General features: G+C 37.6%; 1 non-coding gene across 1 annotated transcript; it reads left to right on the top strand.

Moving 5' to 3' along the window:
- Positions 1–13,715: 13,715 nt before the first annotated feature.
- On the top strand, positions 13,716–13,822 carry LOC116122719. The gene has a single exon (XR_004126951.1). It is a non-coding gene; the product is annotated as a small nucleolar RNA R71 (small nucleolar RNA).
- The last annotated feature ends 542 nt before the right edge of the window (positions 13,823–14,364 follow it).

Below are 14,364 nucleotides of genomic sequence, written 5' to 3'. Positions count from 1 at the left end.
ACTGTTGTAGCATTGAATGATTCTCCAAAGTTACAGCAATTAAGTAACGTTCCTTATATTGCATTACCAATTTCTAATGAGTGGCCTTTACCCTCTGTTTTGTAGGCCCCCATTCTAGATTTGAAGCCTCTTCCTAGTTACCTCAAGAACGTGTTCCTTGGAGATGGAGGAAAGTTACCCGTGATCATCTCAAGTAAACTCAATGCATCGCAAGAAGAAAAGCCTTGAGTCGAGCCAACGACAATAAACAAAGGCCCTGCTTGGGAGGCAACCCAAGGAGAGTTTGTTTTCTTATTATCGCATTTTAAATTTTGGTTATTTTTGCCTTTTCTTTGCATTTCATCTTACATTGAGGACAATGTCAGTTTTAAGTTGGGGGAAGGGATTTAGGTTGTGTTTTAATTTGTTGAAAAAAAAAAAAAAACAAATAGTTTTTTGTTTTTAGGAAGGTTTATGCTTTAAGTCATGTCTTTGAACATCTAGTGATGCATGAAATAGTAACTTGACTTTGTTGTTGAGCATATTCCTTGACTTAGGATATTAGCAATATTTCATAAAATAGAGTTAATTAGATTTGAATCTTTGTAGTTTTGAAACAATATGTCTTGATAAGTTGTGTGAACTTGGTGACGAAGCATGATTGAGGAGTGTATAACGACCCTTAGAAAAAAATTGTTTCTCTTAAGCTAGTCCTAAATTTGGTTTTAAACAAATAGGAAAAAGAAAAGAAAGGTATGTGGTGAGTCGAGATGGAGTGTAAAACGCACTCACTCATAAACACAACCATGCAATAAGATGGAGCATAAAATGCACTCATTCTTTTTCAAAACGGAAAAAAATAAATAAATAAATAAATATCCCTTGTTTGCTACCCAGTTTGTAGTAGTAAAGAGAAACAGTTGAGGAAAAAAGTTGAGAGGTGAGTTGTACATGAATTGGTTGTGATTAGTTTCCTTGTTTGCATTGACTGATTGTGTGTAATTGTGGAAAATGATTAAGAGAGATGAATGTCATTAACTCTACTTTATTTTATTTTGTTGCTTCCTAAGTTAGGTATGAATATGCATGGATTAAATATTGTCTCTTATGCATCATGATGGTGCTCTTGATATGACTTGAGTATAGTGTTTGTTTGAATTAGTTTACCAGAGGACGTGCAAAAGCTAAGTGTAAGGGAATTTGATGAGAATGCAAAATGTCATATTTACCCCCCCCTTCTTAATGTCTAGTCTTTTATATTTATTTGTTGCCTAAATGTACTCATTATTATTCTATTTTGATTTAGGATGCAAATGGAGGCGTTAAATGCAAAACGGAACTAATTAAGTGAATTCGGACAGTTTCGACATTGTTTCATAATCTGGGCATAACTCTCTCATCCAAGCTCCGATTGTATGATTCAAAATGTTGTGGAATGATAAGAAAGAGATATACAACTTTCATGTTTTGAGTTTGGAGAGATACTCGCTTAATCGAGGTTATAATCGGGCTTGAAGTTGACGCACCTGCACTGCTGACGTTCTGGAACATTCTGCCTTGTCATGCAATTCAAATAGACAGATTATTACAAGCAGTTTTGAAGACCTGTTGCATGCAAATTATAGCTGGAGACACCACTTTCCTTTTTTGTATTAGGACTTTATTTTATTTTCAATTACTCAGATTAGGATAAAGGTTATTTGGGATTTTAGAATATTTTTAGGAGATTTAGAGTGAGTAGAATTAGAATTCGAATTAGATATTTTTAAAGGGAGATCAGATTGGGGATTACACAGATATCACACACGCTTCTCTCTTCTCTCTTCTCTCTTCTCTCTACTGGAATTTGTGTTTTCTTTTGATTTTCGTGATGGCCATAAGCGGCTAATTTTCATAACTTGGTCAAAGGAAATAGAGACCTTGGAATCAGTAAAATTGTGAGATCTATCTGTTTTTAGTGTTCAATTTATGTTTTGAGTATTGGATGTTCTTCTATGCATATTGTCATGATTGTTGTGTTTAATTACTAGGAGGCCTACTAGTTTATTATTTGTTGCAATCTATTGCTAAGTTAGATATCAAATCCGTAATTGTTTGATCCCTGTAACTTGTGAAGCAATTAGGGTTTAAGAATTTGTTGTGTCAGGAATTATTAAGTCTTAAGAAGAACATTCAACTAAATTAAATACAACTACTTGAGTTTGTGTTGTTTAGCTTCATCGATCTCTTTAGTTCTTAAGGTTGCCACTAGATTAAATTTTTAGCGCTTGTCTAGGGTTGTTTAGTATTAAGATTAATTAGATCACTTGTTTCCTAATTAATTACAACTAAGGAGAGATAGGAAAATAGTTCCAATGATGAATACTCAAGGTATGAATTGATTTATTTTTGCATCGATGATCAGTTGTAAGATTCCGATGGTGGATGTTGACTTAGACAAAGGTTTGTTATTTTGATTGATTGATTAATTTGAATTGTTGTTTTCCTGAAATTGTTTCTGTTTAACTCAAAAACCCCCAGCCTTGTTCACGTGACATTAAATTCAGCTAGACACTCTACGTGGGAATGATCCTGACTCACACTACTACATGTGTTTTTAGGTTTTAATTTTGGGTGCCTACGACAGCACCCCAATAAGACTCCTGAAGCTGCCAAACAATTAATCTCAAACATGGCTGTCGATTCCCAACAGTTTGGTACAAGAGATGATGCACCACCCAAAAGGGTGAATGAGGTAAGTACATCTTCCATTGAACAACAATTATCTGATCTTACCTCTCTTGTTAGATAGTTGGCTGTAGGGAATACGCAACAGGTGAAAGCTTGTGGGATATGTTTGATAATGGGACACCAAACGGACATGTGCCCAACACTTCAAGAGGAAGGGACTGAGCAGGTTAATGCAGCAGGAAACTTTCCTAGACCACCAAGGCAGTATGATCCTTACTCCAACACGTACAATCCAGGTTGGAGGGATCATCCAAATTTCAGTTATGGAGGAAATAGACAAGTAGGAGGTGGACAAAATTTCTTCCAGAATAGACAACAACAAGGGTTTCAACAGAAGCAACCTGCCTCACAGAATTCAAACTCATCCTTGGAAGATATAGTGAAGTCCCTTGCTTTGAATACCAAACAGTTTCAACAAGATACAAGATCTAGTATTCAAAGTTTGGAGAATCAGATGGGTCAAATGGCAACTGCTATAAGTCGTTTAGAGGCTCAAGTCAGAGGGAAGTTGCCTTCTCAAACAGTGGTGAACCCAAAGGAAAATGTGAATGCAGTAAAACTAAGAAGTGGCAAGAAAGTGGAAGAACCAAAGCTAAACAGTCCAAGTGTAGCAAAGGAAGCAGAAATTGAAGATGAAATTGAAAAGGCTACAACTGAATCAAAGGTAATTCCGAACCCTTTAATTCAACTTCAATCTAATACTTTACCTTTCCTAGCAGATTCGCGAAGTCAAAGAAAGAAGAGAAGGATAAAGAAATCCTGGAGATGTTTCGCAAGGTGGAAGTGAATATACCTCTGTTGGACGCAATTAAGCAAGTGCCAAGGTATCCGAAATTTCTTAAGGAGTTGTGCACCAATAAGCGAAAGTTGAATGGTGATGAGAAGATAATAATGGGAGAAAATGTGTCAGCAGTTTTCTAAAGAAAACTTCCTCCCAAGTGCAAGGATCCAGGTATGTTTACAATTCCTTGTAAGATAGGTAACACCAGAATTGAGAGAGCTATGTTAGATTTAGGAGCTTCGATTAATGTTATGCCAAGATCTATTTATGCTTCATTAAATCTAGGTCCTATGAAAGATACTGGTGTTATTATTCAATTGGCTAATCGCATTAATGCATACCCTGAAGGGGTAGTTGAAGATGTTCTTGTGCAGGTCAATTAGTGTTTCCTACTGATTTCTACATTCTGGATATAGATGATTCTTCTTCTCCTGACCCTGCACCTATCTTGCGTAGAAGACCATTCCTAAATATAGCTCGAAAAAAAATAGATGTCCATAATGGTACCCTCACGATGGAACTTGATGGTGAAGTAATTCGTTTTAATATTTTTGATGCCATGAAATATCCAACTGATGTTCAGTCTATTTTTGCTATTGATGTTGTTGATCCTGTTGATTCGATAGTACAAGAGATTTTTGAGTTAAATAATGCGGATGAGTTAGAGGTTGCCCTTCTCAAACATATGGAATCAAAGGAGAAATGAGAGATAGAGCTTAGTGAATAATTGAAGGAGACAGTGGCAACTTTACGTTCTTTGAAGCCGAGTCCAGAAAGGTATGGAGTTTCTTTTATAAAGCTGCCTGATTCTCACCAGAAATTATTGCCTTCTGTTTTGCAGGCCCCTACACTAGAGTTGAAGCCATTACCGGGCCATTTGAAGTATGTGTACTTGGAAGAAAATGAGACACTGCCGGTAATTATGTCGAATAAGTTAACACCTAATCAAGAAGAGAAACTGGTTCGAATGCTGCGGGAACATAAGGAAGTGATTGGCTAGACCATAGCTAACATTAAGGGGATTAGTCCTTCTATATGCATGCATTGGATTTTGCTTGAAAAAGGTGCCAAACCGACACGGGAAGCACAATGCAGATTAAATACCCCAATGATGGATATGGTGAAAAAAGAAGTCCTAAAGCTTTTAGATGCTGGGGTAATTTATCCGATTTTTGATAGTAAGTGGGTAAGTCCAGTGCAAGTTGTCCCCAAGAAATCTGGTGTTACAGTGGTGAAAAATCGAGACAATGAGTTGGTCCCTACACGTGTTCAAACAGGTTGGCATATGTGCATTGATTACAGGAAGTTGAACTCAACAACTCGATAATATCATTTTCCACTTCCCTTTATTGATCAAATGCTTGAGAGGTTAGCTGGTCATGTTTATTACTATTTTCTTGATGGATTTTCAGGGTATAACCAAATTGTCATAGCACCAGAGGATCAAGAGAAGACGACATTCACATGCCCATTTGGTACCTTCGCCTATCGCCGAATGCCGTTTGGTCTCTGCAATGCTCCAGCCACATTCCAACGATGTATGGTAAGTATTTTTTCAGAATATGTTGAGTCAATTATAGAGGTGTTTATGGATGATTTTAGTATTTTTGGTGATTCATTTGATCAATGCTTGCATAACCTTACACTAATTCTAGACAGATGCATGGAAACTAACCTTGTACTTAATTTGGAAAAATGTCATTTTATGGTAGAGCAAGGTATAGTTTTGGGGCATATTGTTTCATCCAAGGGAATAGAGGTTGATAAGTCTAAGATAGATTTCGTTATAGCTTTACCTTACCCCGCCAGCGTGTGGGAAGTTTGATCTTTCCTTGGCCATGCAGGTTTCTATCGGAGATTTATCAAGGGCTTTTCAAAAATCGCATTGCCCCTATGCAGATTGTTACAAAAAGATGTGGATTTTTAGTTTGATGAGAAGTGCAAGGAGGCATTTGACAAGTCGAAGACATTGTTGACGACAACACTAGTGATACAACCACCTAATTGGGATCTACCTTTTGAAATTATGTGTGATGCAAGCAACTACACATTAGGTGTTGTCTTAGGTCAAAGAGTTGGTAGAGCGTGTCATGCCATTTATTATGCATCCAAGACCTTTAATGGCACCCAACTCAATTATTCTATGACTGAAAAAGAACTTTTATCTGTTGTTTTTGCTTTAGAAAAATTTCGGTCATATTTGTTGGGTGCTAAAGTCATTGTCTTTTTTGATCATGCAACTCTTAGGTACTTGCTCACAAAGAAGGAGACAAAACCAAGGCTAATTAGATGGATTCTTCTACTCCAGGAATTTGATTTGCAGATTAAAGATAAAAAGGGAGCAGAAAATGTTGTAGCAGATTATTGATGCATGTTTCCTACAACATGCAATATGTAGCAAGTATACTAGTCGCTCAAGTAATAAAGTGATGAATGAGTATCGTTCCCACAAGGATTGCTAGCTAAGCACTAAGTTTCCTACTGTTCTCAAGTTGGAGCAACCGACTTCTTTTGGATTAATGGGAGTAATTTTAATTAAAGAAAATAAAATCTGAAATTACTAACTAAAATTTAACTATGAAATGCGAGATGGAAGAAACACGGATAAAATCAATTCAATTAAAACGGGTAGGGTTTTGACTTCATTCGGACTTTATGGGTTAAACCTAAGAATTAAACTAAATTCATATTCATATGCATTGGTTGTAAATCGAACTCTCTAAATTGTTAAACATACCTTCTCAGGCTATGTTTTCCTACTCTTCCTTATTAACCTTCCGCACCCAACAATTTGAAAGTTAACAAATCCAAGCTCATTAAGCATAAGAATCCTACAATGATTTCATTGATTCTTGAATCTATCTCTTGCATCCAATACTACAATGGTGATTACCCAAGAAGCCTAACATGATTCATTTCTCAATCTCATCATGTTCATCACATATAAGCATTAAAACTTAGAGCAAACACACAATCAAAGCATAATCATATGAAAATAAAACAATCAATCACTTAACCCATTAAAATCCGAATTACAATCAAAACCCTAACCCAAAATGGGTTAGTTCATAGATAAATCAATACTATAATCAAGAAAAATGAAATTATTCAACATAATGAAAATAAGAGAAAAGACAAGAAATCTCCCCAAATGATGAATCCCCTGGGTTCAAAATCAAATCTTCACCCTTGTTAATCTCTAAATCACTCCAAAATCAATCTAAGAAAATGTAAAAGCTGCTAACCCTACTTCTTGGACGACCCTTGCCAAAAAGGCTAAGTGTTTCTTTTATACTTTGCCCAAAGTCCTCAGAAAAACATGCAAAAGTAAAACTGTGCATTTTACAAAACTGGAAATTACGACCATCGCCGCGGCGAAGAAGAAATCTCGCCGCAGCGAAGAAAGAAGCAGATATGGTGCGTGACTGCCGCATTTCACCGCGGCGAAGCTTCTTGAAAAGTTCTAAAATTAAAAAATTGCCACTCTGCTTGCATCTTCGCTTGATTCTTCGTTCCTCGTGCTCTCCCTTGGGAACAAGCCTCATAGTGCTTTATCCTGCTTCAGAACTCTCCCAACTTCTGAGATCCGCTAACTTCTGAGTCTAGAATTTCCAATTTTGTCCTTATTTGATCAAAATGTCCATTTTAACCTGAAACACGAAATGTAAAGAATTAAGCAACAATTCAAGTCAATATGAACTAGAAAGTACTTGAAATCCGACTAAAAAGTCTAATGAAAACCATATAATCCACAGATTATCAAATACACCCAAACTAAAGATATGCTCGTCCCCGAGCATATAGTACAAAACTCACGGAAACAAAAACAATAAACAAACGAACAAAAACACGAAACACTCACATAACAAAACTGAAAAATAAACAAAAACCAACAAAACTCAAACTCAACAAACGAATTTCCTAGAATTTACACAAGTCTCAAAACTTGTTGAAAAATTATTATCAGGAAATGTTCAACACTCCAAGAAGTTATAAGCTATATCGACTATCTTCCTCAATCGGTCCACCAAGTAGGTGATCCCCACTTCAATCCATATTCCAACTTCCCGGATTATTTTATGCAAAAAGGTAAAGTTTATCAAATGGTGGCAGACTCCATAAGCCTAAATATCGAACTACTCTCCACTAATGAGGACTAGACAAAGATAAGAATCAAAAGGTCTTTAAAAGCTTGTAACGTTAGGCTCAGGTAGTAGGTTCCAAGAAAAGGATAGGAAACACAAAGTAAGAAAGCTCGGTTTTCCTCATGCAAACACTAAAATCAAATTGAACTCCACTTCTTCTCAACCACCAATCGAAATGTCCACTAATTCACATCCCTCAACGTGTATCTTTCTTATTTTGGATACCACAAATGCGGTGGGAAATTGCGTTTAAGGTGTACGTGGCGTTGTTATACCAGAGGTTGCCAAGTACTGCTAGGCAGTTTTTAAGGCGGGTTTTGGTTTCCAGCCGGTATACCCTTAAACTAGGCAAATTTTTTTTTTTTTTTTTTTTTTTAATGACAACAGAAACGAAATTCACAATTGAATTGATTTGAGGTGACTTCCTCTTTTGTTTTTATTTCTCTTCTCCCCACCCCCAAACTATTCTCTTGGCTTATTCGTACAACTCTTTCTATTCCTTGTGTTTGCATTAGGACCGAATTCTCCTAAGGGTACGAATAAAGTGTTTAGGGTATAAGGATTGGACAATTTTGTTGTTTTCCAAGAAACATAAAGCAATAAAATTCATACGGCTCAAATGGGTGACTAGGGACAATTTCATTCATGGGTCGGCTAGAAAGGCTCATATTTTCCGAAAAATGCTTAAATCATCTTCTCAACCAAGTCTAATCCTACAATTTCGTCTCAAGCACTTCTCTACTAGGTTCTAGAGTCCACCAACATTATCAAACTTTACCTAATCACATAAAATGAATCTAAGCATGCCGAAATAAATGAAAATTGTGGCTGAACCACTCAACAAACCTCAATCAAAATCCAGTCAATAAACATAAACTTGAAGCAATGCTTAACATTTCTCAACAATAAAATTGCAACAACCCTATTCTCATCATTGATTTATACAATTCATCATTGGCAAAAACAATCAAACTAAAGAAAAATAATTCATCATTGGCAAAAACAATCAAAATCCAATCAATAAACATAAACTTGAAGCAATGCTTAACATTTCTCAACAATAAAATTGCAACAACCCTATTCTCATCATTGATTTATACAATTCATCATTGGCAAAAACAATCAAACTAAAGAAAAATAATTCATCATTGGCAAAAACAATCAAAATCCAATCAATAAACATAAACTTGAGGCAATGCTTAACATTTCTCAACAATAAAATTGCAACAACCCTATTCTCATCATTGATTTATACAATTCATCATTGGCAAAAACAATCAAACTAAAGAAAAATAACTAAAGTATTTTTTTTTTTTCGTTTAAGGTGTACATGGCATTGTTATACCAGAGGTTGCCAAATATTGCTAGGCAGTTTTTAAGGCGGGTTCTAGTTTCCAGCCGATATACCCTTAAACTAGGCTTTATTTCTATTTCCTACCCCCGAACTAAATATGACATTGTCCCCAATGTTCCATTACGCATAAATCAGGAATAGAAAATAAAAAATAACAAAGGTACGAGAAAGCTCCCTAGTTAATCCGTGAAGTGTTGCTCCACAATGCACACCCAGTCTCGGACTTTTCATCATCGAAAATCTGTCAAAACAATTGAAACTGTGGTGTCCCTTGTGTTAACAAAAAATCTCAAACTAACTTGAAAATATTACAACCTAATCTCGTCCTTGCAATAACTACAAATTAAAAGAAAACAACTAAAACAACTACACAATCCAAAACCAAAAAAATAAATTGAGTTCAATGTTTCAAACGAAAAACCAATTCAACTAAAACAAAATAAAATAAAGAAAAACAAAAACAGGTGCTACGGTGCTCATTCTTCTCCTCCCTCGTCTTCCTCATCTTCCTAATCTTCCTCGGAGCCCATCCACTCATCCAAGTCCCAATCAACCCGCTGGAATTCCGTAGTGTCAACATTGAGCTTGCCAAATTGCTCTTTTGCATATCATACATCATCCGGTTCTGTTCAGCCAACCAATCCTGCCGTTTTGGCAAACGTTTCATCATATCCATCATCTGCTGCATCATCTCTTTCTCTGTAGCTGTGGAGTTGGAGGATATGGCAAGGCCTTGTGTGGTTCTCTACCGTTTTTCCCCTGCTCTTGGTTGTGCAGCTTCTGGATGGTCAACATGTTTCTGAAAATAATCTGAGTCTAGGACTGGGGCAACATGAATACGATGCTCATCATCCTGAACCTCAACTCCAGCTCTAATGCACAAGGTTGTGATGAGATATGGGAAACCGTAACTTGTTCGCCCTGGCTTGGCGGCCTACTGAATGCTGTTCTAGATCATGTCTCCTATATCGATACTCTTCTCTGTGGCAATAGAGTAAAGCAGTACTGCCTTCTCGTGAGTAACTGTGCTGTAGTGCAATTCTGGCATCAATCTCGCACTAACAAAATATTGCCACAGTCGAGCCATCGGTGTCAACTAAGTTCCCTTGATGGTCTTCTTTTGTTTCTTCGATACTGCCCAATTTGCATCCGGTTTTGCAATGACCGGAAAGATGATACTATCCTCAAACCATGATCTCTTAAACTATACGTACTCATCCTGATCAAGGTTAGGTAGGTTGTAGAACTGATTGATCACCCTTTCCGTAAATGGCACATTAGCCCCTCTCACAAACATTATACCTTCCTGACAATCCGGGAGATTGGCATAGAACTCCCTTACTAGCGGCTCTACAGCCGGTTGTACAGGAGTACTTATAAACATCTCCCAACATCTCCCACTACTCCAGTCCAAGGCCTGAATCGCGGTCAATCCGTGCTCAAGAATAATACCCTTATCCTTCCTTTGGATGGCCCTCTCATACCTTTTATGGGCTTCCTCACTCACAAAGAGGTTGTCCACTTTCTTTCCTTTGTCCTTACCCTTGTATGGATGCTTAATTTTGGCAGGCATTGTTCAAAATTAAAGTTCACTCAAGAATTATACCCCAACAATTCAAACCTAGTTGTTCTACACAACCAATTCAATCCTGTAAAAACAAACAACACTTCCAAAAATTTGCGCTTTACTCCCCAAACTTCAAATTTTCAAATTTACACAAACACTCCAATATTTCAAAACCCACACTCCTCACAATCACCCAATGCATGAACTACCCTTCCTCTAACAAAATCAACGCTCAAAATCACCCAAATTCCATAACTCAATCGCAACAAAAATTTTCAGATCTATAAACTAAAACTTGAAATTGTACAATAAAAAGGTTAGGGAACTTGAGATCTTACCAATACGAAGGAGTATTTGCCACCAATTGAACCAAAAGCAGCCCAAATTGAAAAGCCTCAAATTCTTGATCCAAAAATTTTCGTGAAATTTTCACGAAAATCGTTGTTGAAATGAGTTGTTTTGGTGTTTAGGAGTAAGAAATTTGGTTGGGTAAACACTGGGAAGGCAAAGGATTGAAGTTTGAAAATTTTTCTCTCAAGTGGATATGAAGAGTCGCGTGAAGAATGAAAAAGAAAATTGGGTATATATAAAAAACCACTGTCGCCGCGGCGAAGTTCATCTTTCAAGAACCCTAAAAAAACCCAGGTTTCGCCATGGCGAAAACTTACAGAGGCTACACGTTTTTTTTTTCAGCTTACTTCGCCCCGGCGAAATGCCTTAGTAAAATTTAGTCCCACCTTCGCCAGGGCGAAAACTTCCAGGAGCTGACTTGTTTTCTAGGTTGCTTTGCCGTGGCGAAGAATACATCTTCGCCCCGGCGAAGTCTGGGACTTTCACACCATATTTTTCTACACAATGCTTCACCGCGACGAAGAATACTTCTTCGCCCCGGCAAAGTCTGAAGCATTTTAATTCCTTTCTTCCGCTGAAAACTTCACCTGAAACACCCAAAAACACACACATTACAATTCATACAAACTAAAAATGATTTCAAACAAATTCAAACAACCAAAATGAAAAACAAAAATTTTAAAAACACTTGGGTTGCCTCCTAAGAAGCACTTGTTTATAGTCGATAGCTCGACTCTCTTAATCTTTCACGTTAGTCCGGATTATCCAAGTACATCACATCCTGGAATTTTCCCTTGTACTAAAGCTTCTTTTGTTGATGATCTTTTTCACTCATGGTCCTTGTTGAGAGTTTCACCACCCATTTCCATCATTTGGTCATTGCTTTGGTGGTTCGACTCTTCTCACTAACCGCTTTCTGTTTTTTTTTACTTTCCCTCACCCTTTTTAAGCTGAGACATTTGTTCTTTTTGAAGACACAATCTCGAGTGAGGTTCATCCCGGAATGTTTTGCAACCTTTCCCGTTATGGTCCTCACTCTTGAACTAATTCGATTTGACAATGCAGCTCTTAATTTCCACCTTAGGATTGTTCAGTTGGAAGGTTTCAATTTTTGCCTAGTCCACCACATCGATTTTTAAACATGACTCTTCTTTAGGTGGAGCTCTCATTGAATCAAGGACATTAAATGTTATTTCTTCATCTTGCATACTCATGATCAACTTCCCTTCTTAAACGTCGATTAAAGCCCTTCCGATAGCCAGAAATGGTCGTCCTAGGATAAGAGGAACCTCTTTGTCTTCTTCCATATCCAACACTAAGAAATCCGCAGGAAAAATGAACTTGTCCACCTTAATCAACACATCCTCTATAATGCCCCTCAGATGCTTTATTGATCGATCTGCAAGTTGCAAGCATATGGTCGTCGGCTTTACTTCACCAATTCCTAATTTCCAGAAAACAGAAAAAGGCATAAGGTTAATGCTAGCTCCTAAGTCACATAAAACTCAATCAAAGGTGATATCTCCTATAGTGCAAGGAATAGTAAAACTCCCTGGATCTTTGAGTTTCGGGGGCAGCTTCTTTTGTAAGATGGCATTGCATTCCTCCGTGAGCATCACCGTTTCCTCATCTTCTAACTTCCTCTTGTTTGATAAGATTTCCTTAAGAAATTTCGCGTAGCTTGGCATCTGCTGCAATGCATCTGCAAAAGGAATGTTAATATGCAGTTTCTTAAAAACATCAAGAAATTTAATAAACTGCTTATCCTGATTTTCTTTTCTGAGTCTTTGAGGAAAAGGCATGGGTGGTGTGTGATGCGCCAACTCTGGTGGTATCTCAGGGAATGGCAATTTCTCCTTCTTCTTTTTCTTTTGCCTCTCATCCTACTTATGTCCGCCTTTCCTAAGGATGGGTGGTTTCTCTTCAGCAATGATTTCTTCATTCACTTCCTCATCAGATTCTTCATTGTTCCTTGATGGACTTTCCTCTTTCCTTGATTTTTCAACCTCTTCTAAAATTGTCTCACTTCTCAACGTAATTGCATTTACTTGCTCACATGGGTTAGTCACCGTGTTGCTTGGTAGAGACCCCTGTGGTCTATCATTTAGCTTCTCGATCAATTGGCCCATCTGTACCTCAAGATTCTAAATGGACGCCCCTTGATTTCTAAAATTTGTCCTCGTCTCATTCATAAACCCCGTGGTTTCTTGCATGAATTTTCCAAACATGTCTTCTAACTTTGTCACTCTTGGATCTTCCGATTGATTATTCACCCCTGGTTGGTTGTTTGGCAATGTCCTTTGGTTCCATTGATTATTTTGCTGGTTTAGATTGCCCCAAGCCAGATTTGGATGATTTCTCCACCCTAGATTGTATGTGTTGGAGTACGGGTTGTTTGGTTGCCTCTAATTTCCTGCCAAGTAGTTCACTTGCTCCGTTGATGAAGATGACGAAGCAAATGTGTTCCCAACTTGACATTCGCTGCTCACATGGTTTCCTACACAAAAATCACAAGTTAGTTGAGGTGCTTGAATAGAGTTTACCTGCATACTTCCCAACTATTTCTGAAGTGTCGTGAGTTGGGCTGAGATGGCTGTAAAAGCATCAACTTCATGTAGACCCGAAGATTTTCTTGGTATTGCTCTCTCATTTGGTCTTTGATAGTTGTTGCTTGCCAAAACCTCAAGCAACGCATAAGCCTCCTTTGGTGTCTTATTCTGCAAGGCTCCTCTTGAAGCTGCATCAACCATGGTTTGCACATTACCCATTAGTCAATTGTAGAATGTTTAGACTTGAAGCCAAATTGGCAACCCATGGTGTGGACGTTTCTTCATTAACTCCTTGTATCTCTCCCAAGCCTCATACAATGACTCGGACTCATCTTGTAGAAATGATGTGATATCATTTCTGAGTTTTGCTGATTTAGCTAGAGGGAAGAACTTGGTAAGGAACTTCTGTGCTAAATCATTCCAAGTTGTGATAGTTCCCGGTGGTAGTGCCATTAACCACCCCTTTGCTTTATCCCCCAATGAGAATGGGAATAACCTCAACCTAATGGCATCATCTGAGACTCCGTTCGATATGAAGGTGTCACAAATTTCCAAGAAATTTTCTATATGCTGATTCGGATCTTCCTTCAAATCACCATTAAATCTAACCTACTGCTAGATCATCTGGATGATTGCCGGCTTAATCTCAAAGTTGTTGGCTTGTACTGTAGGCCTAGTAATACTCGACCCACTGCCATTAATAATGGGAGCTGAAAATTCCTTCAACGTCCTGTTTTCTGGTTCTGCCATTTCAACAACTACTTCCTCTATTTCAACCACTATGTCCTCTCTTTCTCTTTTCTCTCTGTTAAGTCGTCTGACGGTTCTCTCAATCTCAAGATCAACAGGAACCACTGGTTGACGTCTCACTCTTCGCATAAACTACAAGAAAAGAAATGAAGGAAAGT

Source organism: Pistacia vera, unplaced genomic scaffold, assembly GCF_008641045.1.
Source record: "Pistacia vera cultivar Batoury unplaced genomic scaffold, PisVer_v2 Contig1366, whole genome shotgun sequence".
NCBI lineage: Eukaryota > Viridiplantae > Streptophyta > Magnoliopsida > Sapindales > Anacardiaceae > Pistacia > Pistacia vera.
This window is presented reverse-complemented; position numbering and strand designations above follow the sequence as displayed.